At 47.8% G+C, this 25871-nt stretch overlaps 1 long non-coding RNA gene and 1 other non-coding gene across 2 annotated transcripts; one reads left to right on the top strand and one right to left on the bottom strand.

Annotated features, from left to right (window-relative positions):
- Window positions 1-10498: 10498 nt before the first annotated feature.
- LOC141414062 (uncharacterized) lies at window positions 10499-17963 on the top strand. The gene is made up of 4 exons (XR_012439159.1): window positions 10499-10904; window positions 12489-12777; window positions 13429-13569; window positions 17822-17963. It is a non-coding gene; the product is annotated as an uncharacterized lncRNA (long non-coding RNA).
- Window positions 17964-25542: 7579 nt separating this feature from the next.
- LOC141414332 (U6 spliceosomal RNA) lies at window positions 25543-25646 on the bottom strand. Its single transcript, XR_012439391.1, has one exon. It is a non-coding gene; the product is annotated as a U6 spliceosomal RNA (small nuclear RNA).
- Window positions 25647-25871: the final 225 nt, after the last annotated feature.

Here is a 25871-nt window from a genome sequence, read left to right as displayed (position 1 = left end):
GCGGCCAGGCTGCGCTCGCTCGCGGCCCCGGGCTCCAGGTGGGCCGTGCGCGCCCCGACAGCATCCCCTGGCGGCCTGCGCGCTCCACTGCACGCCTCCCGCCCGCCTTGGGGGAGGGGGCTATGCGGTGGGTTCGCGGGGTGGTCTTAAGCACTCTCATTCGCTGTATCCGACCTGGGGACAGCGCGGGACGCGGTCAGGGTAAGGCTGAGGATCTGGACTCAGTGGGGGGCCAGGCCCCCACCCTCACCTTACCACTAGCCCTCGCCTGTAGCTATTTCTTTTGTTTGAAAAACATGCTCAGTTTCAACATTCCCTAACTCAGTTTATTTACTGGGCACCTGACACCTTGCTGGGGGGTACTGAGGATCAATAGGGTTAATGTGGCCCCTGCTGTCCTGGAGCTGGCTTTCTTTGGGGAAACAGTCAGCTAGCAAGTGTTTAGACACATAAAGAAGATCATTTTAGAGAGGACTGAGGGCTAGGAAGAAAATTCGGTGAGTGATGGATGGGAAGGTCCTTATCTGGGGGTGAGAAAGGAAGGCCTGTTTGAACAAATAACCGAACAACAGGAAGGAGCCAACATGGGTAGTCTGGGAAGAGCATTTTTTGCAGAGGGCACAGCAAGTGCAAAGGCCCTGAGGAAGGGGTGGTCTTGGTGAGTAAGTGGAATTGTGAGAAGGTGGTGAACAAGGGCATAAGAAGTGGGCATGCTAAATTCAGACTGTAATGCAGGGCCAGGGCCTGCAGGGCTACAAAAGGCCTGGTGGGAATTTGGCTGTGGTTCTAGTGCTATGGGAAGGAAGCCATTGACAGATTTTCAGCAGGACAATGGTGAATGACCGAGTGGGTGAATGGATCTATTAACTTGTAGACCCCTGAGCCATTGCCGCTCCAGTTTCTACTTCCCAGCTCAGGCAGAAGCTTGGGGCCATCTGCTTGTGAAACCTCCACTGTACCCCCCCTCTAGGGCCTCAGGACCCAATCAACAGCTGCACAGATGCCTGCTCCACTCATCCTTTGTCAGGGGTTAAGTTCGAAACATTGGAGCTCCCAAGTGGCCTGGGACAACTGAGTCCCCCTCTCAAACCTCAGTTTCCTCATCTGTAACATAAGGCATTGTGCTGAGTACCATAAAAAGCAAGACAAACACTGAACCACAGTGGGGACTGCACTGTGTTGAGCACCAATCCTGGGGGAGACAGACCTGGTTTCTAAGCCTGATTTCTTCATGCTAGCTGGATGACTATGAGCAAAGCAGTTAGATAAGATTAAATGTGGTAAAGTCAAAAGGCATTTAGCCCCGAGCTTGGTACATAGTAAATACTGTCACAGTTTTAGGTAAAATGCTACATAGATTAATGGAAAGGGTCCCTGTGATCCATCCAGCTTCCACCCCAGTCTGGTTTCTGGCCCAACTGTTTTTTCCTTGACCTGTTCCTGGGACGAACCCAAGGGCAGGCCTGACCCAAGGAATCTCAGTGGGAGGAGGCCCCTTGGGGACTCTGGCTGTCCAAGGCTGAGGAGGGAAGGCTAGCTCCAGAGAGGGTGGGAAATGGCTAGAACTCCAAGTCTGAGACGGCCCATTTTCTGGCCTTAGAATTAGGTGGTGGGCTTTGTTTGTTTGTTGTTGTAGAGAAGGGTTATTGTCATTTGCCCAGGCTGACCCTGAACTCCAGGGCTCAAGTGATCCTCCTGCCTCAGCTTCCTGAGTGTTGGGATTTCAGGTTGTTTTTTGTTTTTCTGTTTTTGTTTTTTTCTCCTCCATGTTAGGGATTAAATCCAGGGCCTTGCACATGTTAGGCAAGTGCTCTACAGTTCGTTTTGTGTGTGTGTGTTTTTAATTTGTTGGTATCAAATGCATGAGACTGGGGCCATCTGGCTGCACCCGGGGCTGGGGTTAAAAAGATCACACGCTGGGCTCTTTAGGGGCCAAGCCCAGGCCCTGTGCCAGGAAATGCACTCATGCAAGGGATTAGCGTTCCTGGATGTCTGAGTACTGGGAGGAGGCGGGTTGAGGGGCTGAATGTGGCCTCCAGGGGTGGCAGGGAAGGGAGCCTGGGTTAAGCAATGTGTCCCCATGTCCCCAAGAGTTACACCATTGTGCACAGAGGAAGAAAGGACATGGAGACAACTGGAAGAGATTTCACAGGGTCAGAATTCTAGCACTGCCTTCCTAGGGCTGCTGTGGCAGGTCACTTAGTGGCTTCAAACAATATAAGCATGCTCTTTGAGGGTCTGGAGGTCAGAATGCAGAGGCCAGTTGACTGGGCTGAGGTGACTAAGAGCAGGGCTGCTCTCTGCAGGCAAGAGTTTGTCCCTTGCCTTTTCTGGCTTCTGGAGGCTGTCTGCATTTCTTGGCTCATGACCCTTTGGTGACCTACAGAAGCTAGAAAAGGCAAGAAAACAAATGCTTCACTTGTCAATCCTACTTCCTCTCTTGACCTTCTTGCCTCCTCTCATAAGAACCCTCATGATCACATCCCAGGCACCCAGATAATCCAGATAATCTCCCTATCTCCAGCAGACCCTTAACTTAATCACGCCTGCAAGGACACACCCTCCCCCCCACCCCGGTTTTTTTGCCACATAAGGGCAAAGACATTCAGCTCCAGGGATTAGGATCTAGAAATCTCTGGGAGCCAGTATTCAGTCCAGCATGCCAGGCCTTCTTTCAATACTCCTCACAACTCATTTCACAGATTTGAAAACAAAAAACAAAAAACAAAAAAACAGAGGCTCAAGCTGGGTTCAGAGTTACAAGCCTATGGGCCCAGCTACTAGGGAGGCTGAGGTTGGAGGATCCCTGGAGACCAGCCTGGGCAACATAAAGAGACTCTGTCTCAAATTTTAAAAAGAGGTTCAGAGAGGTGAAGTCATTCCTGCAAAGTCACACAGCACAGACGAGTTTATTCCCCCGTTTCCTACACATTATGGAGTACTCCCACTGCGTTAGACTCTGGGTTCCAGTGTAAAAGTCGCCTTTGTGAAATGTCACAATGCACAGGCACTCAGAGGAGGAATGTGTGAGTTGGGCTCTCATGAGAGATTCTCCCCTGCCTGCTTTAGACAGAGAGGCTGCTGTCAGAGCAGGTGGCCTCACCTAGCCATCTGTGACTTCTGAGAAGGGCGGGCTTCTGGGAAGAGAACCAGCAAGTTATCAGGGATCACTGTCAGCATAGCGGCCCCAGGAGGCTTCTGCTGCTGAGAACCTGCTCATCAACCTTAGTTGGATGCTGGTAGGAAGGAGGGTGAGGGGCAGGGCACACCATGCAACACTGAAGCCAGGCAGAAATAGTCTCTGTGCCAGGGTCTCAAACTTGCAGCTTGAAGAGTGGTGAATCCAGGATGCTGGGCTTTTTGGTTTGGTATTTTTATTTATTTATTTACTTACTTACTTACTTACTTACTTACCTGCTGGGGATGAACCTAGACACCTCCAGTCCCCTGGGTTTGTTTCTATTGGAGAGCTTAGTGGAGCAAAAGTGTGAACACTTGAAAGTTGAAATCTCTTCTAGGAATTCTGGAGGAATTCTTCAAGGAGTTCTAGATTCTTAGGGACCTTACCACTATCTATTGTTCTAGACTACATTTAAATCATCTGCCTGATTCCCCTACCCCTAGCATTTGAATTTGAGACACCTCCCATCACCCCCTACCCTATCCCCGGTCATCCTAAGACCAGTTATGCATCTGTGTGGCCTGGAACTTCCTCTGTGTTTTTTCACAGGTCAAAAGGAGGTCATGTTTCCTGCCTCAAGAGAGGGAGTTGCTGTGGGCTAAGGACCAGGAAAAGAGCTATCTTGGGATAGGGACTAGGTTTATCCCTGGCTTACTCAGAAGAATGCAAAGGATGCTTATTGCAGCCAAGTAGGTTTTTGTTTGGATGTTTGTTCATTTTATTTGAGACAGTCTCGCTATGTAGCCCAGGCTGACCGTGAACTCAAGATCCTCCTGCCTCAGCGTCTCGAGCACCACCATGCCTGGAACCTCCTTAGGTGGATCATTTCTTCTGTTCAGATGAAGAGATCGGGACTCAGAGATGAAGTAGTTTTCCAGGATCATGGCACTGTACCTAGGGCAGGGGTTCTCCAGCCTGTGTTGGTGCCCACATGCCGTCCCTGTCTTCTAGACAAAAGCTCTGGAGCAGAGGCTCCAGGCAGCTCTTATATGGTCATGGCAGAATGCAGGCTGTGCAGCAGGACTTCCATTAGCAAGCATATAGTGCTATTTATTTGGCACCTACTATGTATATTTCCATCTTATCTCCATTTTGCAGAGAAGATAGAGGCCAGAGAAGAGAAGAAACTTTCCCACATTGGCTACCTCTGTGTGAGCAGCTATGAGGCAGACTTTCAGAGGGGAACTCCAGTCCCAGTTCTGCCACCTACAGACAGCATGGCTTGGGCATGCTTCCCTGCCCTCCCTAAGCCTCTGGTTTCTAATAGTCCTTGCTCTCTGTCCTGTATGGTCAGCCAGCCATAGCTGTTCTCTCTCTCTCAGAGTCCAGAGTTGGGCTCTTTCTCTACTACACGGAGGACTAATGTGAACAGAGTCATTTCTTGCAGAAGTCTTGAGGAAGCTCAGAGCTCTGGGAAGGAAGGCACTGCTAGGACAAAGGGATGGAGTAGCTCATTGGAGGAAGAAGGTAAGTAGTGGTGGGGTGAGCAAGGAGTGACCCACAGGCTTCCTGCAAGGCCTCTGATCTCCAGCAGACAGGACTCAGCTCTACTCGCCTGCTTAGCTCTAGGTGAGTTTGAGCACCGTAGGAAGAGTGAAGATTCTGTCCAGTTCCAGGGATGACCCATAAGGGCCAAATGGGCATTGCTAGGATTATCCATCCATACATACATACATCCACTATTCACTCATTTATTCAATTCCTGTTTATTTGTTTATTTATGTACTTGTTGGTAATGGGAACAGAATCCAGGGCCTCTAGTGCTCTAGTTCTGAGCCACACCCCAGCCCTCAATACCCATATACTGAGCCAAGGCCTGTGCTAGATTCCATCTTTAGCATTAAAGTGACACAAGCCCTACCACATACCATAGCCTGGCAATTGAGACAGGCATCAGATCCATTCTGAGGGAGTTTCATCCCTCAAAAAAGGCTACTTTGAGTCAAGTTAGGTGGCACACATTTGTACTCCCAGCTACTCAGGAAGCTGAGGCAGGAAGATCATTTGAGCCCAGAAGTTCCAGATCAGCCTGGGCAATATAGCAAGATCCCATCTCAAAAAAACAAAACAAAACAAAACAAAACAAAACTTTGACCTACCCTTGTACTGGGAACCGATAGCTTTTAGTAATCAGGGGGAATAAAAGTTTAGCTCAATTTTTTTTTATTTTGAAAAATGAAAACTATGAAATACATACAGCTGTGGATGGGACTAACCCTGCCTCTGGGACACATAACTATCATAAGTCAGGTTTGGCAAGACAAATGTTCCATTCACCTAGCCACAGTGGTCATCTCAGGGACAGCCACATGACCCAAAGCCACCTGGGAGTTTTGCTGGAAATGCTGAGCTTTCCTGGGACTTCTAGGAGTCAGTAAAAGGGTTGGCTATGGGTTTGAAAAATAACATGGAAGGAAGCAGTGTGGCGAAATATACAATGGGATGCCACCTGTGCACCTGAATCCAGTTATGTCTGAAGCCCCTGGACCTTCAGTTATGAAAGTGAATGCAGTCACCTTTTTGTGTAAACCAGCTTGAGTTGGCCTGGGTGTGTAGCTCAGAGATAGAGTGCTTGCCGCACATGCAAGGTCCTGCCTTCCATTCCCCAGTACTGAAGAAATAAAATACAATGATAAAATAAAATAAATTGGAATGGAGGGAGTAAGACTGTGCCCACTGTCCTCAAAGATCTGCCTTGGCTTCCTGTGGCCCTGGGAGACAGAAGCACCTGGAGTAGGAGAATAAGGCCCCTGGCCTCTGGGGGCCTGACAGACCAACTTTAGTGTAGAACTAGGGAATGCTGGGCACACCCCTTCCCCTTTTTTGTGGTACTGGAGTTTGCACTCAGGATCTCAAGTTGTTAGGCAGGTACTCTACCACTTCAGTCACGTCCTCAGCCCTTTTTGCTTTAGTTTATTTTTCATAAAATTTCCCATTTTTGCCCAGGCTTGTCTTGGGCCTTGATCTTCCTACCTCTGCCTCCAGTGTAGCTGGGATTACAACCATGCATCACCACTCCTGATTCAAACCATCTTTTTTTTTGGCAGTACTGGGGATTTGAACTCAGGGCCTCATGCTTGCTAGGCAGGCACTCCACCACTTGAGTCACTCCCTTTTTTGTGTTGAGTATTTTCAAGATAGGGTCTTGCGAATTATTTGCCAGGCTGGCTTTGAACTTCGATCCTCCTGATCTCTGCTTCTTGAGTAGCTAGGATTATAGGGGTGAGACACCAGCATCCGGCTCTCCCCATCTTTAATTGCAAAATGTTTAAGGCATTTGAGAAGGCCCAGAAAAGGATTCTGTGCTCATTCATGCACCTGCTACTGTTGACTCCAGGACAGCCTGGCCCTGCTCTGGTCTCTGAGCCTCCTCCACCTGAGCCCAGTCATCTGAAAATTGGCAGCAGAGGTCTATTTAAAAAGAGACTGGCAGTTAGAACTGCCAGGCTTCTGGGCCCTACAGACTTTTTGTTATTATCAGTGGTAGAAAAAAAAGTGCTTGGCTACTAATAAGACATGTATTTTCTTTCTTTTGTTAATAATAGAAAAGTATTACAATAGCAGGTCCCAGTTTTTCATTTTGCTGATCTAAAAGCAACCTCAACCTTTCCTCCCTGTACCCAACACCCAGCCTCTTCCATCTCTCCCTTCTCAGGGCTCCCAGTGGCTGATCCCACTCCCCTCTGTGTGTCACTGCCACGTGGGGGGTGGGGTAGTCACGCTCTGCAGCCAGCCAGAGAGTCTCCAGCTGGAGCCCTGAGCCTGAGATGAGGCCTAGTAAGCACTTTCTCCCAATTCCCTGCTAGATAATAAGTGCTCAGTTTTCTGGTTGTTTTTTTTTAATGGTGCTGGGGATAAGCCCAAGGCCTTGAGCATGCTAGGCAAGCGCTGTACATCAGCTGTTGTTGCCATAGTCATTGTTTGTTCACGGGGGAAGGTTCCCTAGCCTATCTGCACCTCTAGCGGGAAGCTGTCACTTGTCCAGGTTGTCATGAAATCCTTCTGATTTTATCCTTTGTGTATTCTTTTTCTGTTTTGGCAGTACTGGAGTTTGGACTCAGGGCCTCATGTTTGTTAGGCAGACTTGAGCCACTTTGGGTGGAAGGGACAGGTGACTTGGATCCCCTAGGGGTGCCCTATTTCTTCCTGCCTCCTTCCCAGCCCTGCAGCCCTTCTAGGAACAAGGGAGCAAAGGTGCTTGGCAGAGGGCATGGGGACAATAGGGTCTGATGATGGTCCTTGCTATATTAGAGATGCTAAGCAGGGAGCAAAATATCTGTGCCTATCTGTCATTCAACTTCTATAATCACGATCCTTCCTGTATCCATGCTATGAATGCATAGGTTGAGACTTATCAACCAAGACTAGTATTTCTTTCTTTCTTTTTTTCCTATCTTTTTTTCTTTCTCTCTCTCTCTCCTTCCTTCTTTCTTTCTTTTTTTCTTTCTTTCAGAGTCTCACTATGTAGCTGAGGCTGATCTGGAACTTGGAAGCTTCCTGCCTCAGCCTCCTGATTGCTGGGATTACAGATATGTGCCACTTTGGTAGAATTTCTTATCCTTTTTTTTTTTTTTTTGGTGGTACTGGAGTTTGAACTCAGAGCCTCACATTTGCTAGGTAATCACTCTACCACTCAAGCATGTCTCCAGCCCATGGCTAGAATTTCTTGAGCATCAGCCACACCCTATACTCTGTGCTTTACAGTTCATGCTTGTGGAAGGCTCAGAGTGACCCATCTCAGGGTATTGTCACCAGTCTGTATGGGAGGGGGCACATGAGCACAGAGCTTAATAACATGTGTGCAATGACAGAATCCTGATACAGTTCCTGGCACTGGAGCTGCAGCTTGACATGGAGAGGTAGCAAGGTTGGGGCTGAGTTGGTGGGGCTTGGTGGACCCCAGGAACCCCAGGCCCTCCTCTCAGTCACAAGCCAGCAGAAGCTGTACAACCTCTGTCCTCCACCAGGCAGCAGGGTGGGCAGAGAATGCAGGCCTGGGCTGTGGGGTGGGGGAGGGGTGGGAATGGGGGCAGGGAGAGGGAGGTGGGAGGACAAGGGTGGGGAGAGAGGCAGTGAGGACCAGGAGGGTCACCATAGTAACAGGAGCCAGCTCTGCTCTGCGGCCTGAGTCTGAGCCGCCACCGGGGAAGGAGATAAAAGGTTTTCTATCGATTCCTGTCGGGAAAGTCGTTGGTGATGAGCTGGCTGGAGGGCGGGCTGGTGGGCGAGTGAAAGGCGACTGCACATGCCTGTGCTTGCGGTGTGTGGTGCTCCCATGGGCTGGGGTCTGACTGTGCTAAGGAGACCATCTGAAGCAGGGTGGGGCAGGACATGTCACCTGCCAGGTGTGACTTGTCCATTTATGTCTGTGACTATGTTGTGCCCTCCTTCACTGCACAGGATTAGTGTCAGGTGCTGGGTTGGGTGGGGACACAGGAGTGACCAAAGGAACAAAGTGCCAAGGCATTCTAGGGGGTGTTGGGAGTGGGGGAGATTGACAAAACAGATCAGTGAACACACAGAGGAGGGTGGGAGAGCAAGGAAGCAGCCAACAGTCAGTCATGTGAGGGGAGACCCAAGGGAGGTAAGGGACAAACCTGTGGAGAGCTAGGGAAGAACATGCCTGGAGAGGGACTAGCAAGTGCCAAGGTCCTGAAGCAGGAGTGCATGAGGAGTAGCAAGGAGGCCCTTGGGGCTGGAAAGAGAGGACAGAGAGGGTTGGTTAGGGCTTGGGTGGCTATGGTGAGGCCTCTGGCTTTGACCGAGGGGTGTATGTGAGGAGGGACATGATCCCCTGTAGGTCCTCCTGGTATGCCCTGGCTGCTGTGAGGACTGCAAGCGTGGAGCCAGGGCAGGAAGGGGTAGGTAGGTGAGGTGGCTGCTGCTCTGGGCATGGAGGGTAAGTGACCAGGGTGGGGGCTGTGAGCGTGTGAAAAGCTTCTGATTCCAAATATATTTGGAAGGTAGTAGAATGGACAAGATTTCCTGATGTGGGTGAGAAGCGGAGCCCAGGACACCACAGTTTTTGGCCCAGCCCCTGGCAACATGCTTGTGCATATGCAGAACAGTGTGCGTGTGTCTGTCACGACGTGGGCATCACTGCATATCCCAGGCCTGCAGGTTGGAGTCTTGTCCAGCCCACCCATTCCTGATCCAGCCAGTTCCCAGGCTCTGTTAAAGGCAAGTATGACCCCACCATGTTCACTCCTGAGGTCCCTCCTTGGCCTTCCTGATGTTGCAGATCTCTGGAAATGAGGGTTCCTTTGGCAAATCCCTCATTTCTAAATGCCAAATCCCTGCCTTGTTCATCCTGTCACCCTCTGGGAGGTGACAAAAGGGTGAGGAACGGAGGTTGGGGTCAGGACATCTGGTGAGGAATATCTGTAGAATGGACAGGGAACTTAGATATCAACATCCCTATTAGTCACCTGTCCTGTTGTTGGGGGCAGATGCTGTTGAAGTCTGTCCTGGTGTCCCTGAAAGGAGGAATCTGACAGATAGGAGAGAATACAGCCCCACCTCCTTTCAGAAGCCAGAAGGAATTTCAGTGGTCCGTTCACCTCCTTCTCTGCATCCTCAAATCCTGTCCATCCTCAAAGACCAGCTCATACTCCAGGGGACCAAGATCGGGGATGCTTGAGTCAGTCAGTGAGGCCCCACTTCTGCTACCTACTGCTTTGTGACTTTGAGCAAGTCACTTCACTTCTCTTAGCAAACATTCCTACCCTCTATAATATGGAGCTGATAACAGCTGCTCTGGGGAGTTGTTCAGAGGAAAGTTCACAGGACTTTGCTGTCACCTCTGCAACCCCCAGTTTCCTGATGGTCATGGAGGACTGTGGGAAGGTAGAATGAGACCTCATGTCTGGGCACACCACGTAGTCCTTCTTTCTCTTTGCACCCCTCTCTGTCTCCCTGGGACCCCCCTCTGTTTCTCTGAGAGTCCCACCCTCTCTGGGAGCTCTCACCCAGCTGTGACCACAGGCTCATGAGGCCCATGGTATACATGTCCTACTGGGTCACCTGGATGGTCATAGTCAGAGGGAACTGTGGGGGCTGCCACGGAGGGACTGGGCTCAGCTCAGATCTCATATGGCTAATGACTGGAAAAAGAATTGCAGAGATATCCATGGTCCATCCCTGGAACCTGGGAGTGTCCCCTCATGCCACAAAGAGAACCTCTGTGGATATGATTAAGTTAAGGATCTCGAGATGGGGAGATTATTCTGGGGTAGCCGGAGGCTACCTAAATGTCATCACAAGTGTCGAGCGTGGTGGTGCACACCTGTCATCCCAGCACTCAGGAGGCCAAGGCAGGAGGACTGGAAGCTCAAGTCCAGCCTGGTTTGCACAGCAAGACCTTGTCTCAAAGAAAATAGAGTGAGAGAGACAAAGAGGCAGAGGGAGGCATGGCCTACACAGAGGAGAAGGTGTGTGGCCACCACAGCCCATGAGAGTGATGCAGCCACAGCTAAGGACACCAGGGCAGTGAACAGAAGCTGCAAGAGGCTGGGGTGGATCTTCCCCTGCAGGGAGCAACAGACACCTGAGTTCAGTGCAATGATATGGATCTTGATCTTGGGCTATTGGTCTCCAGCACTATGGGAGGATAAATTTCTGCTGTTGTGTGGTAATTTGTTACAGTAGCCACGGGAACACAGAACTCCTGCATTTGAGCATTTCTCTGCTACTGCCCCTGATCCCTCCCAGAGCTGGTGTACAGGTAGGCAATGCAGGTGGGGGCTCCAGGAGTAGTGGGCAGGTAAAAGGGAGGGAGGTGACAGGGTCTGGGCCCACAGTGTGCTGGTGGTAGGAGCTTGGGAGGAGCTCGGAATGTGCATGTACACATGGGTTTGGGGGACAGAAGTGGGGAGCAGTAAATGTGCACATGGTATAGATCCAGCAGGAAACCCAGGTGTGCCAGAAATAACTGATTTCCTTTTTTTTTTTTTTTAAAGTAACTTCCATCCTCTTCTAAGTCAGCTCCCATCTTTCCACTGGCTGGTGGGAAATTGAATCTTAGTCATCATTTGGGTACTTATTTTTTGAGTCATTATTTGCGTTACTCTGAGGAATGCAAAAGTCCTGAGACCACTCTGAATCTGGCTGCCACATCTGGTAGGGATGTGGAGCAGGACAGATGACACCTCTTCCTGGCTAGGGGAAAGACCAGCAGAGGTTCCTTAGAGAGAAATGCAAAGGGCTGGGGTTGCCTGCTTGGAACTGAATGTGTAGTAGGAATGGTTAAAAAGGGAACAAAAACAAAATTAATATCTACTATTCATCTAGAACCCTAGAGCTTTGCCCCTCAGCATGGCTATCATTAGCCACATGGGGCTATTTACATTCCAATTAATTAAAATTAAATTAAAATTAAAGTTTGTTCACTCTAGCCAGTTTTCCAGGGTTCATGAACCATATGTGGCTATTGTGGGGGCCATCACAGAAAGTTCTATGGCCACATTGCCTGTGAGTGCCTTACACTGATGGGCATGTGACACTTCTGAAAAGAAGAATGCCCATGTGAGAACCACACACAGGTAAGATTACCTGATGTCACCTAGCAGTGGGGACCTTGGAACTCAGCAGCCAGTGGTTCCCAGGGCCACCTGGTAGGGCAATGTTTGTCCTGTGCAAACCTCTGTATCCTCAGAGAGAGCTGGCATTGGAAGATCAACTCTGCCCCAACAGAGGCGGGGCCTACTGAGCTCCACTTGTCAATTGACAATGAGGCTCTAGCCCTGCCTTGGGCACCATAATGAACAACTTTTTGACTCAGTTTCCCAATTCATGAGATGGAGATGTGGCAGCCTTATAGGACTGCTGAGGAATTTCCATGAGTTAGTAAATGACTGTGCTCCTCTCAGAGATCCAGGTGGGGTTTCACTTAAATATAAGCGCCTCCCCCTCAGACGACTTTGAGTTTGTTTTGGAGGCCATTAAGTTGGTACGACATAAGCCTGGGGCAGTGGGGGCTGTCCCCAGCTAGGGCAAGCTGACCTGAAAATAAAGTGAACCCAGAGGATGAGTCCTGAGGCTGTTTGAGAGCTTGATCCAGCTATGCCTGAAGTTGGTTACTTCACAATTCATTTAGTTCTGCAGGCTGGTGAGGGACCTGGGGGTGGTGGGCAGCCTGCCTGGCAGGTGTCTATATATGTATATATGTAGTCACTTGCAACTCAAAGAGTAACGCAAGTCCATCTGGTCCAACCCCTTGCCCCCGAGCCCCCAATACTTGATCCTTTCCTCAATAATGCTGACAGCCTGGGTTGCATGCCGCTCAGACCGGAATCTCTACCTACCACAGGAGTTCCACAAAGGCAGAACCAGCTCTGGTGCATGAGTGGATCATTGGCAAGAGAAGGGGAATGGACAGAGATGAGACGGAGGGAAGGCCAGACAGCCCCAAATGAGCCCTCCTGGCTTGGATGCAGGACAGGCAGTGGAAAAGAAGGCTCTTCATGGTCCAGCAGACACACATTCAAATTCAGCCCTGCTGGCAACTCACTGTGTGACCCTGAGCAAGGCAAGGGACTTCCGTCCCTGAGCCTTGGTTTTGCCTTTTGGAAAATGGGCTTTTCAGCAACACTCATCTGGTGAGGACATCATGAGGATTAAGCAGGAAAGCACTTGTGACCTCTGGGCACACAGTGGACACACAAAAGCAGGGGGCATATCTGTTTTGTGGATGGTGGCAGACAGTGGATATTCCACACATGGCAGAGAGGCAGCTCTGTGCACATCAGGGCTGCACCCGGGGCTGCTTCTGCCCCTCTGCTGCAGCAGTGGCGCAGAACCAGGCTCCCATCCTTCCCTCTGGCTGGCTGGGCTCAAAGCTGAGATGCGAAGCTGTCTGTCGTCATGGCAACACAGGCCTATTGGTGTCCTGGGTCCATCAGTCACTGAGGCCAGCTGCTGTGGGGTGTGTCAGCCTGTGAGCACATGTGGGGTACACGTGCAGCCTGAGTGCTTGTGTGCAAGTATGGGGGTGAGTGGGGTTCTCAGTGTGAACTGGACTTTTAGCTGTGTGCATAAAAAGCACGTGTGAATGAAATTCCTGGTGGGCCCGGATGTGGAGTTTGACTGTGTGTGGCTCACATGTTGGTGGGGTGCTTGTGTGATATGGCTCTGTGACACCGGTCCTGGAGCAAGTAGGTGGGAGGGAAACTTGGGGGCTCTGACTTGTGGCTCTGGGTTGGTTGCTGCACCTCTTTGAGTCTCCATTTCTCCTCTGTAAACATGGCAAGTCATGAAGGGCGATCACACTTGATAATCCACTTAATCTTCCTATCAAGCCAGCATTATTCACCTACTGCGTGCTTGTTGAGATCTGACTATGTGTCAGGCCCTGGAGGATCTTCAGTCTGGCAGGAGACAGACGATGCCACGTAAGTAAGCAGATCCCAGGAGACATAGGGTGGGTGCTGTGAGAAAGAACAAAGTGAGGGCCTAGGGCTGGGTGTGGTTCAGTGGAGGAGCATTTGCTTAGCTTGTGTGAGGCCTTGGGTTCCATTCCCAGCACCATAAAAAAAAAAATGAAGGCACAGAGTGATGGGGTGAATATGGAGGAGGGCATTGTCAGGAACTTTGGACAGAGCCTGAGGAGAGACAGTCATGTGGAGGACATTACAAGTACAAAGGATAGCAAATGCAAAGGCCCTGCAGTGGGTTGGGTTTCCTGTGTCATGGCACAGCAAGGAGGGTGTGTGTTGGAGTGCACAATGGGTGTGGCCATGGCAGTTTGAAGACAAGGATGCAGGTGCACAGGTGTAAGGTGTTGTACACAGGTGCCCCAGCACTTGGATGATTAGCCGGGCCTCAAAACCAGGCTTCTGGATCTGGATAAAAGGAGCAGGAAGGGAGGGCCTCCTGGGAAGGGGTGACAGCATGAGCCTGTTTTTTATTCAGTCATCCTTGAGTTCCATCTACTGAGTACCGGTCTCTGTGGCATGGACATGGATGAACTGGGGGCCCACAATGAGCTCATGTTGGGATAGGTGAGTGAGCACATATGATATGGGAGCATGTCCAGAGCACTGTTGGAGGAAGGACCAAGGAACTAGGAGAGAGGGTGTCATGAGGGAGAAGCCTTATCCAGAAAAGGGGGACATTTGGATAGGGCTGAGATAAGGGCAGGACATTCCCCGTGGCAGAAGGGAGAAGGCTGGGTAGGTGGTGACAGGAAGAAGACAGCAGGAGGAAGGAGCAAGGCCAAAGCTATCCCCAGGGGCTTGGGAAGGAGTTCACAGCTGTGAAAGGCCAGGAAAGCACTTCACATCAGAAAGCCCAATATGCTTGGGAACTAGTGAGAAACGTGCATGGGGCCTGAGAAGCAGGGGTAACAAAAGATGCTGGTGGCAGCTTTAACTTACCTCTGGACAGAGTGATCAACTCTAGTCCAGCCTATACTCTTGGCTAAGAAAAAACAAACCTAGATCTCTGACAACAAAGTGGTAAGGCAACAGAGAGCCCCTTTAGAAGGAGCAGAAGGATGGAATAGTTGCTTCTCCCAAGAAAATATAGATGGTCAATGAATGAAGAAAGATGCCTAGTATCCTTAGTCCTGGGACATGCAAATGAGAGGCACAATGAGCCCCTGTTACACGCTTCTAATGGCTAAGATGTAAACTGATGGGTAATACCAAGTACTGGTGAACACACAGGCCAGGACGCTTGGCACCCAGACTTGCTATGAGAATGTAAAGTGGTACACTGTCTTTGGAGAGCAGCCAACACAGTTAAATATATACGTCCCATCCATCCCACCACTCCACTCCTAGACATTTATCCCAGAGAAATAAAAACATATGTCCACATTGATACATACAGCAGTTTCATTCAGAATAGTCCCAAGCTGAAAACAACCCAAATGTCCCTCAAGTAGCAACTGGATGAGCAAAATGTGGTATGTCCATACAAGGAAATATTATTTGGCAATGAAAAGGAACAAGCTGCTGGGGGTGGGTTAGCTGTCATGGGAGTGTGGGCCCCCCTTTCTCTTCCATAAGTCTCCCTTTTCCCTTCCATTTTCCACTGTAAGTTGAGGCAGCTCAGGGCCCTCGGAATATATGGCTACATGATCTTGGGCTTCCCAGCTTCCAGAACTGTGTGCCAAATAAACCTCTTTTCTTTATAAATTACCCAGTCTCAGGTGTTCTGTTATAGCAACAGAAAATGGATTAAGACAATAGTTTATGTTAGGGTTCTCACTTGGTGTTGTCCATTCAAAGAGTTTGGACAAATGTAGGATGATATGTGAACCCTATAATAATCACTGCCATAAGGATGCTCTGTGCTCCACCTATTCATCCCTCCCTCCCTCCCCATTGACCTCTGGCAACCACTGACCTTTTTTGCTGTTTCCATACTCTTGTCTTTTCTAGACTATCACCCAGTGGGCATCCTGCAGTACTCAGCATTTTCAGATTGGCTCATTTCACTTAGTAATAAACAGTTAGGCTCCTCCATGTCTTCTCAGGGCTCAATAGCTCACTTCTTTTTAGGCTGAATAACATCCCGCTGTCTGGATGTCCCACAGTTCATCCATCCACTCATCTACTGGAGGACATCTTGGTTGTATCCAAATTTTGGCAATCATGAATAAGATTGCTATAAACATCACTAGCAGATTTCTATGGGATATATGCTTTCAGCTTACTGGGTAAATACCAAGGGGCACATTGCTAGAATTTATGGTAAGAGGATGTTTAGTTTCTATGAAACTGCCTGTCTTACTTAGCTCAGGGTACTGTAACAACGTGCCAAAGACTGATGGTTTAAACAACAGAAAGTCATTTCTCAAATTCTGGGAAAGTCCCAGATTAAGGAACCTACAGCAGTCTCTTTTCTTGACTTGTAGATGACTGCCTTCTTTGTGTGTCTTTGCATGAGGGGTAGGAAGAGAGAGAGAGAGAGAGAGAGAGAGAGAGAGTGGGAGAGAGAGACAGAGAGAGAGAGAGACAGAAAGAGGGAGAGAGACATAAGTATGTACTTCTTTTCTCATCTTTTGAAGACACTAATCCTATCAGATCAGGATCCCATCTTACTGACCTCATTTAACCTTAATTATCTCCACAAAAGTTATATAAAATCTATGCCTCTGCATAGTCACATCAGGGATGCTGCCTCGACATATGATTTTTGAGATGGAAACGCTTAGTCCATAACACTGCCAAGCTCTCTTCCAAAGGGCTGCACCATTTTGTATTCCCACCTGCCATGAATATGGATTCCCGTTACTCCACATCTTTGTCAGCACTTGGTGTCATCTGTTTTGTGTTTAGTCATTCCATTGAGTCATTCCATTAAGTAGTGGTGCCTCACTGTGGTTTTAATTTGCACTTCTCTGATGGTATAGATAGTGAACACTTTTTGTGCGCTTATTTGCTCTGTGTATCTTTGGTTGGGTGTCTTTTCAGATTTGTTGCTCATCTTTAATTCATTTTTTTATTGAGTTTTTGAGTGCTTTGCATATTTTGGATAACAGTCCTTTACCAAATATATTTATGGAAAATATTTTTCATCCAGTCTACGATCTCTCTTTCTTTCTCTTTTTCTCTACATTCTCTCTCTCCAGGGTCTTGCTATGTAGCCAAGGCTGGCATGGAGCTTTCTATCCTCCTGCCTTAGCCTCCTGAGTGCTGGGAGTACACACTATGCCTGTTTACAGTATCTTTTGCATAGCACAAGCTTTATTTATTTAGTTATTTAGTTAGCTATTGATACTAGGGTTTGAACTCTGGGCCTCACACCTGCTAGGCAGGTACTCTACCACTTGAGTCACTCCACCAGCCCTGTTTTATGTTTGGTATTTTTGAGATAGGGTCTCTCAAACTATTTGCCTGGGGCTGGCTTTGAATTGTGATCCTCTTGATCTCTGTGTCCTGAATAGCTAGGATTACAGGCATGAGTCACTGGTGCCTGGTACAAGTGTTTAATTGTAATGAGGTCCAACTTCCCAATTCTTTCTTTCATGAATTGTACCATTGGTGTCATATCTAAAAAGACGCCACTCAGCCTTTGTTCTTCTAATCTTTAAGGACTGCTGAGGTCTTGGGACTGCTTTACCACAGCAGTGCTGTCCTACTAATGCATAATTATAATGGCTTTTTTGCTTGGGCTACAGATATGGGCATCCAGGAGAACCATTAGCTCTGCCATAATCAGACAGTGGGGAGTCAGGAACTGAACCCCACAGCCCAGTCAGAATGCCATCCTCACTATGCACTCCCATAGTTGGAGCCTGAATCCTGGCTCCTGGGCTTCTGTTGCAGGGATGTCTGCCTTTCTGATCACATGCACCAGTGCCTCTAATTGCCAGAGCCAGGTTCAGATCTAGAACCTAGCTGCAAGGGAGTCTGGGACTATGGTTTCAGCCTGCCAGCCTCACCATTTAGGAAGGTACATGGGACAAAGGTAGAAATGGGAACTCTGGGTCACTTGAATATGGTAGCTATTATGGTTTGTATTTTAAGTGTTCCCCAAAGGCCCATGTGTTAAAGGTTTGGTGGCCAGTCCATGGTACTATTGGGAGGTGGTGGAACCTTTAGGAGGTGGGGCTTGATGGAAGGTCACTGAGGGTGTGCCCTTGAAGGAGATATTGGGATACCACCACTTCCTCTCTCTTTTTTTGCTTTCCAGCCACCATGAGGTGAGCAGCAGCTTTGTTCTGCCATGTGCTTCTGCCATGATGTACTGATTCACTATAGGTCCAAAAACAAGGGGCCAACCAACCATGGACTGAAACCTCTGAATCCAGGAGCCAAAATAAACCTTTCCTCCTTTAAGTTGGTTTCTTTCAGGTATTTTGCTATAGTAATGGAAAGCTGTCTGACATGTCAACACAGGGGAGGGGAAGGGATAGTAACCACTGTGGGAAAGAAGAGACAGAATGAGACTGGGGAAGATTGGTGGGAGGGGCAAGGAGGTTCAGATCCAGTAGAATGCTCAAAAGAAGAAGCCATCAAAGGCAGGGTGGGGGTCACAGGTCGGCACTAACCTGGGAGAAAAGACTGGGATGGGGCATTAGTGTGTGTGGGGGAGGGGATTGTGGTGTGAACCCCCGATTGTAGGGGATGGAATAGTACCCCCCAAGTTCATGTCCACTCAATCCCTCAGAATGTGACTTCTTTTGTTTTACACCGGTATAACAGAAGATCATAGCCTGGGTAATTTATAAAGAAAAGAAATTTATTTTCTACAGTCTGGAGGCTGGAAAGTCCAAGAGCCCGGCGCTGGCCTCTGGGGAGGCCCTGTGCTATGCCTTCACATGGGAAGAGTGTGGGAACCTGCTGGCTCGGGTCTCTCGCCTCCTCCATCTCTTTCCTTTCCTTTCTTTTTCTTTCTTTCTTTCTTTTCTTTCTTGGCAGTACTGGGGTTTGAAGTCAAAGCCTTGATCTTCCTACGCAGGCGTTCTACCACCTGAGCCATGCCCCCAGCCCTCTCCTTCTTACAAAGCCACCAATTCCATCTCACCCCGATGACCTCATCTGACCTTAATAACCTTCCAAATGGTCCACCTCCAAATACCATCAACATATGAATTTGTCCCCATCACATGAATTTTTGGGAGACTTTAAACCATTAGTACTGACCTGATTTGGAAAGAGGGTCTTTGTAGATGTTTTTAGCTAAAGATCTCAAGGTGTCCTTATACAACAGGGGAATGTACAGAGACAGCTTCCTACTGAAGACGGAGGCAGAGTTGGAGGGATGTGCTGCATGGCAAAGAATTCCCAGAGCCCCCAAAGCTGTGAGAGGAAAGAAGTGTTCACCCTGAGAGCCTCCAGAGGGAGAGCGACCCTGCAGATGCCTTGTTTTCAGGTTTCCAGCCTCCAGAACTGTCATAAAGCACCCAGTTCATGCTTTGTGATAGCAGTCACAAGGGACTAATACCCTGGCCACACCATGCATCTACTTCCTCATCTGTGATGATAAGCTTGTGGCTGGCTCTCCCATGTAAAAGGCAGGTTCAGGAAGAAAGGCCTGGGGGAGGAAGGGAGGTGTGGAGGATACTTCAGGAGTTTGTATGGCTCATCAGAAGTCAAGAGGGCAGACAGCCCTGATGGAGTCACCAGGCATGTCTGGGTTTGAATGGGGGACTTAGCCATCTTGCTGGTTGTGGCAGGAGGGAAGCCCTCCAGTCTTGGCCCCTGTCTGGGATTCTCTCCCTTCCCTACAACTCTTGGGCTGATCCTTCTGCTCTGAGGGCCAGGGTAGGAGTGACGGGTGTATATGTGGGACCACTCCTGGGTATCAGTGTGTTCTTAAGAGTTAATTTGGAGGCTGGAGGTGTAGCTCAAGTGGTAGAGCAGCTGCCTACAAAAATGAAGCCCTGAGTTCAAACCCCAATACCTCAAAAAAAAAAAAAAAAAAAAAGAGAAAAGAAAACCAGAGTAAGCTTGGGCTGGATCCACCAACCTCTTCTTTTCCCAACTTGCTATCTGATGTTGGACATATCACATCCCCACCCCCCTCCCCAGGCTTCTGGAAGGACCCAGTAAGATAAGGCTGAACAGATTGTTAAAAATCTTGTAGTGTGGTCAGGCACCCGTGGCTCACACCTGTAATCCTAGCTACTCAGGTGGCAGAGATCAGGAGGATTGTGGTTCAAAGCCAGCCTGGGCAATAGTTTGTGAGACCCTATCTTAAAAAATACCCTTCACAAAAAAGGGCTGGTGGAATGCCTCAAGGTGTAGGCCCTGAGTTCAAACCCCAGTACTGCAAAAAAAAAAAAAAATCTTATAGTGTAGCAAAGCCCAACCATGGTCTCTGTCCTTCGCAGGGGAGGATCAGAGAACACAGTCAGTTGGTGACCCTGGGAGCAGGGATCCTCTGATGGCACAGTGGAATTTAGGAGAAAATGAGATAGTCTTCCAGAATCCTTACTTCTAACACCTGGCAGTGATGTAAAGGAATAGAACTTTTCCTTCCCTTGTCCCAGTGGAGGGTTAAGTAGTGTGAACATTTAAATCAGGGTTCAATAAACTGTGGCCCACCAACAGCTTGCTGCTTGTTTGTGTGAGTAAAGTTTAATTTACACATGGCCATACCCATTCCATTATGTATAGTTGTCCCTTCCTATTTGTGGGGGATTGGCTCTAGAACTCCCATGGATATCAAAATTGGAGGATGCTCAGTTCCCTGAAATTAATGGCATAGCATTTGCAGAGAACATCCACACATCCTTCCATAATTAAGTCATCTCTAGATTAGTTTTAACATCTCAAACAAAGTCTACACATCGCTGTGTTCACAAGGGGTCAGCACAGTACTTGGCTTGATGCAGATTCAAGTTTTGTGGGTTTTTTTTTTTTAACTTTTTAACTTGTGGGGTTTTTAAAAACTGACCAGTACTTTATTACTTTATTTCCTTTTAATTTTTGTTTTCATTCTTTCCTTTTTTTTTTTTTTGGTTGTACTGGGGTTTGAACTTGAGCTTGCTAGGCAGGTGCTCTACTATTTAAGCCATGCACCCAGTCCATTTCTTTGTTTTCCTGATTTTTCAAATAAATTCTCATGTTTTTGGCTGACAGGCCAGGACTACAATTTTCTTACCTATGCCTCTCGTGTAGGTATTATGACACGCATGTATCACCACATCTACTTTGATTGAGATGGGGTCTTGCTAACTTTTTGCTTGGCCAGCCTGGCCTTGAACCAAGCTCCTCCTGATCTTTGCTTCCCAAGTAGCCAGAATTACAGGCATGAGCCACCGAGTCAGTCATCTTTTTCAATATTTTCCATCCCTAGTTGGTTGAATCATGGATGCAGGACCCTCAGACATAGATATGTCTATGTCTGGTGGCCTTCCTGAGCATTCATGGCAGAGGTGGTGTGGCCTCTGCCTACAGGCCTACAGAGCCTGGAATATGTACTTTCCAGAAGTTTTCCAGCCTTAGACATAATTCATCTCCCTAGTAAGGACATTTTTGAAGTGAAAGGAGGCTGTCAACAGTGAGACCAGGATTTGAGAATAGTAACCTGGGGTTGTCCCAGGAAAGATAAGGCATGTAGTTGCTCTCAACTTATACCATGGCCCACTCAGGTCCTGGTCCACTCAGTGACATTCCAGGTTTAGCACTGAGGGGACATAGACTTGATTCGAAGCAGGACATGGAGGCTTCCACGGAACCTACAATTAAAGGTGTCACAGGACTCTCTACTCCTGCCCAGACCTGGCCTGAGGCCAGTGGCCACAGGTGTTGGCTGTACCTAGGGAGAGCTCCAAGAAGTTGTGGGGCCTCTGTGGGGCTGAGTATGCAGAGCTGGGGTCAGCAGGGGTCTCTAGGATATGTTGTCTTCCACAGCCCCCTAGACCCACATTGAGTCCTTCAAGGTGAGCTGACTCAGGTCCTTCTCCTGTCCCTCTCCTTCACCCCACTGCTAGCCCCACTCACACCGTATTACTGCATTTCCCCCAAAATCTATGGGCAGCTGAAGTCATGGCTTAAAAAAACATGAGCAGGCCATGCCACTTCCTTCAAACCTTGACCCCATCACCTTTCAAATAAAGCTCACTGTCCTTCCTGTGCCCTTCGAGACCTGCATGAGCCAGCCCCTGCTGATCCTGGCCTCATTCTGCCCTTCCACCCCTTTTCTTCACTAAGCTCATGCCTGGTCTCCAACTCTTTAAGCTGGTCCTCACCAGGACATTTGCTCCATCTGTGCCTCTGTTACTCTAGGTTGGTCACTCTTCAGCACTCAGGCCTCAGCTCCAGCACCACCCCTTCAAGGGCACTTTCCTGACCAACCTAGCAAAAGCACCAGATGCTCATAACAAAAGTCCTGGTCTGACAATTTTTTTATTTTGTGGTACTGGGGTTTGAACTCAGGGCTTCACATTTGCTTGCTGCTTTTAGCAAGCCCCAACTGGAGCCACTGCAATGGTTATTTTGGAGATGGGGTCTTGCAAACTATTTGCCCAGGCTGTCCTCAAAGCACAGTCCTCCAGATCTCAGCCTCCTAAATAGCTAGGAATTTATGTTTTCTTGAGACAGGGTCTTGCTAAGTAGCTCAGGCTGGCCTTGAACTTGAGATTCCCCTGCCTCAGCTTCCCAAGTGTTGTGATTACAGGTGTGAGCCACCAGGCCCAGCTCTGACAATTTTAATTTTTGTATTTTTTTGTTGGCACTGGGACTTGAACTGAGGACCTCATGCTTGCTAGGCAGGCACTCTATCACTTGAGCCATTCCACCAGCCCTGTTTTGTGGGTTTTTTTTTTGTTTGTTTTTTTGAGATTGGGTCTCTCAAACTATTTGTCTGGGCTGGCTTCGAACCATGATCCTCTTGATCTTTGCCTCATGAGTAGCTAGGATCACAGGCATGAGCCACCAGGACCCACCTTCTTGTGTGTGTGTGTGTGCGTGTGTGTGTGTGTGTGTAAGTGTGCTGCTGGGATTGGAGACCAGGGCCTTGCTTATACTAGGCAAATGCTCTACCACTGAGCTACATCCCCTGTCCTATTTGATTTTCAATTCAAAGTGATCTATATCCATAGTTTAAGGGTTCTGATAGTTCTAAAAATTACTAGAAAAGCGCTAGTTTCTCTTAGCAGGTCTGCTTTCTCTCCTTCCCCAGAGGAAGTGGCTCTCTTGTGTTCTTTATCTCTGTGGTTCTAAATACAGTCATGCTCCTCATGATGCTTTTTCTTCCAGTGATGGGTGCATATGGATGGTGGTCCTGTAAGGTGATAATGACATCATTCTAATGGAAGGAGAGTGTGCGGGAGAGCTGTGTGGGTGTGAGGGGGAGAATGGATTGCAAAGTCAATAATACTGGAAGCTGAAACACCAAGAAGCAGTTAGATGACTAGTGACAGTCATGTGTCAGTTGGAGATGGGACACTTTCATTGTTGGGTGGACATTACAGAGTGAACTCACACAATCCTAGATGACACGGCCTGCTACATACCTTGGCTCCATGGCCTGGCCCACTGCTCCTGTGCAGCAGGGTGGTACAGCCCGGCACTGTCCTCAATACTATAGGCAATGGAGACATGATGGTATTTGTGTTCTTAAGCATGTCTAACAGAGAAATGATGCAGTGAAAATTCTAGGCAAGCCAGATGCCAGAGGCTCATGCCTATAATCCTAGCTACTCAGGAGGCAGAGATCAAGAGGGTCATGGTTTGAAGACAGCCCAGTCAAATAATTCATGGGAGTGAGACTCTATTTTGAAAAAATCCTATCACAAAAAAGGGCTGGCAGAGTGGCTCAAGGTGTAGGCCCTGAGTTCAAACTCCAGAACAGAAAAAATAAATACTAGGCAAGATAGGAATTTTTAAATCCTTATCACCGCACCCAGACATCCTGTCTCACTGTGTGAGCGCTTCTGAACACACATATGCCACTGAGGTGTCATCCAATGTGCGCTCCTCTCACAGAGCCAAGCAGATGAGAGGTTCATGCTGTTGAACCTCCAGAACTGTGAGCTAAAGAAACCTCTGCTTTAAAAATTACCTGGCCTCAGATATCTTGTTACAGTAACACAAAACAGTCTAAGACAGACACTGTTCCTTCCAGGTCTGCTTTCTCCCCTTCCATCTTTCATAAACTTTACTCATAAACTTTTTTCTCTCCTAAATATGTCTAAGTAACAATGCACTGATGACCTGAACCAGCATGGCCAATACCCAGTGTGCACTTTAAAGTGTCAGGTAAATGTCACTTGCAGCTGTGCAGTGCCATTGTGCATGATGAAACGGACTTTCCTGTATTGCTGTATTGCTCTGTCTTCTCCCTAGAGTTAAATTGATTGGGTTTGGTTTGGTTTGGTTTTGATCTGCATATCCCAAATGTAAACCCAAGCCTTCTGCCAGTTGCCGAAATTTACTTTCATTTCTTTTGCATATGGTATGTGTTCTATGGTGCTCAGCTTTAAATTTCTTTCTTTCTTCCCTCCTTTCCTCTTTCTCTCTCTCTCTGTCTTTCTTTCTTTCAGTAGTACTGGGGATTGAACTCAGGGCCTCACGCTTGCTGGCAAGTGCTCTACCACTTAAGCTATGCCCTCTGCCCCTTTTGCTTTCAGTTTGTTTTTCAGATAGGGCCTTGACCTTTTCCTGTGACCAGCCTCAGATTGTGATTCTCCTACCTGTGCCTCTTGAGTAGCTGGGTTGACAGGTGTGAACCACCACGCCCAGCTTGGTTTTGAGATAGGGTCTCTAACTTTTTGTCTGGGTTGGCTTTGAGCTTTGACTATAGGCATGAGCTGCTGTGTCTGGCTTCATCTTGAAATTTTTTAATATATGTGCTGCAGAAGCGAGCACCATCTGGAAATTTTTTGAGGGAACTCTGTTATGTTCCACTGTAGTCTGATGCCCTTTCTGCTTAGGGAACACTTAAATCACTCCAGGTGCTTCTTCTACCTTAGCCTTCAGATCACTGTCTCTTTCCAGAGGTGGACTTCCTGTTTCCTGTCGTTGCCTCCTTGTTGGGTTTTCTTTCCCATTTTGGTATAGGATGTCTTCCAGCTTTCTTAGGAAAGGATATGTGGGAAGTAAATTTATTGAGAATTTTCATATCCATAGTTTATCTTCCTACTTAATTCATAGTTGGGACATAAAATCAAAGGTTAGAGTGCTGGTAGAGTGGTTCAAGTGGTAGAGTGCCTGCCTAGCAAGCATGAGGCCCTGAGTTCAAACCCCAGCAGTAGTATATTTTGGGACTATGCAGGCATGCATAATTCAAGTGGTAGAGAACTTGGCCAGCAAGCGTGAAGCCCTAGGTTCAATCCTTATTAACATACACACACACATTTCAATGGCACCGTTCCATCACTCTCTGGTTCCCAGTGTTGCTGTTGGCAAGTCTGATTCTTTTGTAGAGATCTCACTTCCTTACTCCCTCCACCCCTGCTTTGGGACCCTAGAGGATCTTTCTTGTCCCTAATCCTCAGGATGAGGTGCTTTGATGTGAATCTATTTTCATCCAGCAATCTGGGTTCCTAGCAAGCACTTTCCATATATAAAATCTTACCCTCCAGTTCTGGGACAATTTTCTTGAATCATACAATTAATGACTCCCTTTCATTGTCCTCTGTTCTCGCTTTCTAGAACTCCTGTAAACTCAGATGTCAGCCTTCTTGTGTGGATCTGCTACTTTTTCTTGTCTTTCCTCTTGTATTTTTCATCTCATTATTTCATTATCTTGGAGTTTTTTTCAATTTTATTTTCCAATCTTTACATGGAAGTTAAATTTCTGTCTGTATATAAATATGTGTCAATATATAATGCATACACAACATGTGTATGAATCTAACACATTTCATACATTAATAATATATACACTAATATTCATGTAATATATAGGCAGATGAATAGGTATTTCATGGGCTCTTCTGTCCTTTGACTATTTCTTCTCTTTTTGATATAGAATATTTCATGAATTTGTATGTCATCCTTGTGCAGAGGCCATGCTAATCTCCATATCATTCCAATTTTAGCACATGTGTTGCCAAAGTCAGCACTCTTTCTTTTTTTTTTACTGCATCCTCTTCTTGTTTTATGGTTGATGCTCTCATCTCTCTGAGGATAATAATGAGGTTGTTACTAATTTTGGACGTTTTCTTCTTCTTGTAGAGTCCCTGTTTCTTCCAAGTTTCATTTTTCATTGTTTTCTTTAGGATTCTTGAGCACTTATCATACACTAGGTACTTTGCACTTTGTACATTCTGTGGAACATCTCCATTTTA

Source organism: Castor canadensis, chromosome 11, assembly GCF_047511655.1.
Source record: "Castor canadensis chromosome 11, mCasCan1.hap1v2, whole genome shotgun sequence".
Classification (NCBI taxonomy): Eukaryota; Metazoa; Chordata; class Mammalia; order Rodentia; family Castoridae; genus Castor; species Castor canadensis.
This window is presented reverse-complemented; position numbering and strand designations above follow the sequence as displayed.